This window comes from Elephantulus edwardii, unplaced genomic scaffold, assembly GCF_000299155.1.
Source record: "Elephantulus edwardii isolate Elephantulus edwardi_28Jun2011 unplaced genomic scaffold, EleEdw1.0 scaffold00129, whole genome shotgun sequence".
In the NCBI taxonomy this organism is placed as follows: domain Eukaryota; kingdom Metazoa; phylum Chordata; class Mammalia; order Macroscelidea; family Macroscelididae; genus Elephantulus; species Elephantulus edwardii.
This window is the reverse complement of record NW_006399879.1, coordinates 3,240,208-3,245,175: the sequence shown is the minus strand read 5'-3', so window position 1 is coordinate 3,245,175 and position 4,968 is coordinate 3,240,208.

Here is a 4,968-nt window from a genome sequence, read left to right as displayed (position 1 = left end):
GGGCGTCAGGCCTGTGCGAGCCCCATGTCTGGCCCTCAAGTGGAAATTGAATTTCCATTTCACAGGCTAACAAGTGGTCTATTCATCGTGGCTTTGGCTGGGGCTGTAAAAAGCTTTAAGCAATTGACGAAAAAACGACAAAGATAAATCTGAATGACATTGCGAGACCGAGAGGCCTGGTTTACATTGAATGAAGGCCGTGGTGCCAGGTTACACCCTCAGCCAGCAGGCTGGGCCCCACGAGCTGACTCTGGCCAGCAGGGAGCACAGCTCAGGCAAGCACCAGAGTTGCTCCTACTCGGTGTGTCTTACAGACTACTCTTCGCTGAATAATGGAACCACGAACCCGAAGGTGCAGCTCTTGGGCCTCCCCATTCGGGCAAGTGCTCGGGTGTCAGTGAGGACTTTGTCTTTTGCCAATGTCTGCAGCGGGCCTCCTGCCTTGGAACCATTGGTCCTTGACTGCACGAGTCCCCTGATAGGGCTGCATTGCTGTTGTCGTCGTTGCTGTTGTTATGTGCCTGCAAGTTGGAACCAACTCATAGCTGACCTTCCAGCACATTTCTCGGGCTGTGGATCATGTGGGGGGAAATAGCCATCCTTCTTCCACGGAGCAACTGGTGGGTTCAAACCACCTATCTTTGGGTTTGCAGCATGACTTCTTACCACTGGGCCAAATGGTTGAGCATCGGCCATTTCTTTTAGGTACATTAACTCTGTGTATTCCTTCTGTCTAGTTATGTCTGCCTTCATCATTCAATATTTTGCCTCTAGAATCCTCATCTTGAAATTCAAATCTTGGGTTTGTTCTTCAGTTATTTTCAGCTTGAGAAATGCCAAGTGCATTCTTTTTAACCGCAGGTCGGCACACATCTCGTTATAAAACTTTGATTTCTTCAGGGCTTCTCATAATTTCTTCTATTTGCTTTTGCTTCGCTGCCTTCTAAAGCGTGTTTCAGTCTCTTCTGACATGCATATTAGTCTTTTCTTCCTTTCCTGTGTTTTTTACTTTTTCTTTCTTCATGGATGATGTCCTTGATATCCTCCCACTATTCACCTGGGCTTTGGTCATTAGTGTTCAGTATATCAAATGACTTCTTGTTGTTGTTAATGTGGTGTCAGCTCAAGTATGACTTCAACAACAACATGAACAAAAGATCTGAACCGTGTCCTGTCCCAGGCCATCCTCACACTTCCTGACACGCTTGAGCCCAATGCTGCAGTCACTGTGTCACTCCACATGGTTGAGAATCTTCCTCTTTTGCTGACCCTCCACCTTCCCAAGCGTGATGCCCCTCTCCAATGACTAGCCTTTCCTACAACCTGACGTGAGATGAAGCTTAATCATCGTTGCCTCCAAGGAGCACTCTGGCTGCACTTTCTCCAGGACGTATCTTGTTAGGATGTGTTGTTGTTAGGTCAAGTCAAGCACGATTCATAGCCACCCTTCGGTCAACAGCTCTGAGCCCTGTGCTGTCCTGTGCCATCCTCCTCAGCTCTGACACCTGAGAGTCCACGGCTGCAGTCACTGTGTCCATCCATCTTGTTGAAGGTCTTCCTCTTTCTTGTTGACCTTCCATGATGTCCCTTTCGGAGAAATAGCCTCTCCTGACCGCACGTCCACACTGGGTGGGATCAGGGATTGCCAACCTCACCTCTAAGGAGGCTCTAAGCCTCTAAGGAGGCTTCCACTTTCTCCAAAACATGTTGTTGTTGTTATGTGCCGTCCAGTCGTTTGCGACTCATAGTGACCCTCTGTACAACAACCCTAAACCCTGCTCTATCCTGTGCCAATCTCATTGCCTCTGACACTCCCATCCCAATTACCCCAGTCACTGAATCAATCCACCTCATAGAGGGTCTTCCCCTCCTGTGCTGTCCCTCCACCCTCCCAAGCATGATGTCCCTCTCTAAAGACCTGTCTCTCCTTACAACATGTCCAAAGTATGTCAGACAAAGCCCCAGAATCCTTGCCTCCAAGGAGCAGCCTGGTTTAACCGTCTCTAGGATGAATCTGTTTGTTTTCCTGGCAGTCCATGGTACATTCAATACTCTTCTCCAGCACCACAGCTCAAAGGCATCAATTCTCCTTCTGTCTTCTCTAGTCATTGTCCAACGCTCTGATGCATAACAAGTGATTGCAAAAACCATGGCCTGTATCAGATGCACCTTAGTCTCCAGAGAGACACCGTTGCTCTTGAGTACTTTAGAGAGGTCCCTAACCACAGACTTTCCCATCGCGATATGCTTTTTGATTTCCTGACTGCTGGTGCCAAGAGTGTTGACTGTGGAGCCGAGCAAACTGAAGCTGTGAACAATCTCAATCTCTTCGCCATCCGTGTCTGTTTTTCTGGCAGTCCCTGGGGTGTTCAGTACTCTTCTCCAACATCACTGCTCAAAGACATTAATTCCTCTGTTACTCATTGTGTTGGAGGCAAGCTGTTGTGGAAGTGGATGCCACTCCTGCTTCCAAGCTTGTTTTAATCGGGGAGCTCCACCAAATACTATCCACCATGGTAACCATTCTTGCATTTGATTCATCAGTGTCACAGTGTTCAGCTTCACAGCAACCACGAGTTACCTCTGTACAGCAAGTGGACAGACCAAAGTTACACAACTTAGAAGAATGTTTCACCAAAAACAATTAAAGGCAGGCCTGAGGGCCGCGGAGTAGAGTTGCCCACCTTTGTTTTAGGAGCATGACTTTCTGTCCACTAGACCAACTGATCTCTCTCTATGCTGTTGTTGTTAAGTGCCATTGAGTTGTAGGCAACTCATAGCAACCCTATGAATGAAAGACCTGGACACCTGTCCAGGCATATGTCCCTGGCATAGAGTGGGTGACTACTCCACGACCCTCAGGCCTGCCTTTAATTGTTTTTGGTGAAACATTCTTCTAGGTCGTATAACCCTGGTGTGTCCACTTGCTGTACAGAGGTAACTCATGGTTGCTGTGAAGCCAAACACTGTGACACGGATGTGTCAAATACAAGAATGGTTACCCATGGTGGACAGTGTTTAAAAGAAGCTTGGAAGAACGAACTGGGGAGGAGGGTAGAGAAAACAGTGCAACAATGAATGAATGAAAACCCAAAATCTCTGTAAATGTTCATTAAAACTAATAAAAATAAATGAAAGGAAGGAAGGAAGAAAGGAAGCTTGGAAGCAGGAGTGGCATCCACTTCCGTAAATAGCTTTCTTCCGGAAACCCTATGAACCTGGAGCAAGGATGAAAGTTATACAGGTGTCCAGGTCTTTTGTTCATAGGATTTCTGTGAGTGGCCTAGGATTCGATGGCACTTAGCAACACAACAACAACTCATTGTGCTGCTCTCAGAAGCACAGCAATGATTAAAAAGACTTGAATCAGGTGCACCTTGGTCTTTAAACCCACATCATCACTCCCCAATATGCAGCCCTGTCACGTTTTGCTCATTCTCACGACCTGTCACTTTTTCACCATGCTGTTCACCGCACATTTAACAGACGACGTACCTGTCATAGAGTCACGGCCGTTGAGTTGGAAGTGACTCAAGGCTGACCCTTGAATGGGTTTCCAGAGGCTGTAAATGGCATTGGGGATTGTTCATCATTCTCCACAGAGCAGCCGGTGGATTCGAACCACTGGAGAGGGGCTGCCTTTGGGCTAGCCTTGCAGGGGTCCAGGGACCTCCCGAGCTCTCTGATAGGCTCCAGGGGGCCGTAACTAACTTTATACACACTGGTAAGCCACGACATGTGGGTGTTACCGCAGCAGACAGAACTGAACCTCTGGTGCTCCGGGCTGTGGCTGCTTGTAGATGGTTCTGGACTTGCGCTCTGGGGCTGGATGTGAGCTCTTTCCTGGGAGGTGACCTTGAACGTAGCAGCCGTGAGGACACAGACCACAAGTGCACTCTCCTGGTCTGAAAAGATTGACAGTTGGGGTTCACCATCTGCTCTGCAGTAGAAAGACACGGCACTCTCCTGGTCCAGCCCCAGGGCTCTTGCTGGGCGTCCTCCCTGGAGTCCTCCCCAGCCCTCCTCCCTGTGCCTGCCAGGGGATGCCCACCTCCTCTCCTTGCCTCGATTGTTAGTTCTGCTCAGGAGCCCACACAGGTAGACCCTGGACCAGGTAAGGCCCACAGTCACCGCATTTGCTTGAAGCTCCTGGGGGCAGGAGACAGGTCACTTGTTTCAGCAACAGCACCTCCCCTGGCCTCCAGATGGCTCCTTCCTCTCCCTTTCCCTGGACACACCACCAAGTGCCCCAAGGCCAGCCTGGACCAGCCTGGGCCCTGCCGCAGCCACCTTCAATGCACCAGGATCATGACTGCCCTTAGGGGACCCCACACCCAGGACATGTCAGGAGACCTGGCCACTGTCCCCATTGGATCCTGGATCCCAGTGGCCCCAGATGTCTGCCTCCACACGTGCAGGCCCTACTGAGGGCTCGTCCCCACTGTCAGTCCTCATCTGAGCACCCTCTGCCACTGTCTTTCTGGACAGACATGTACGTGCAGGGTGGTGTGTTCATTTGGTGGGCGATTCATGTGCCAAGGCATGAGGACGGGGCTTCATACCCCCCTCAGGACCCCTTCTTCCTCAGGGCCCAGCCTATGATCACGCTGTCTTCATCCTAATTTCAGAGTCCTGTGCTTTCTTTTTGTCTGGTCATGGTTCATCTGGTGTGGAAGGAGGGAGGGAGAGAGGAGGAAAGGAAGGGAGGAGGGAGAGAGAAAGGAGGGAGGGGGAAAGGAGGAGAGAGAGGAAGAAGAGAAGGGAGGAAGGAGGGAGAGAGGATGGCAGAGGGGAGGAAGGGAAGGGAGAGGGAGGGAGAGAAGGAAAGGAAGGGAGGAGGGAAGGGAGAGGGGAGGAAAGGAAGGGAGGAGGAAGGGAGAGGAAGGAAGAAGGGAAGAGAGGAGGGAGGGAGAGGAGGAAGGGAAGGGAGGAGGAAGGGAAAGGAGGAAGAGAAGGAAGGAGGGAAGG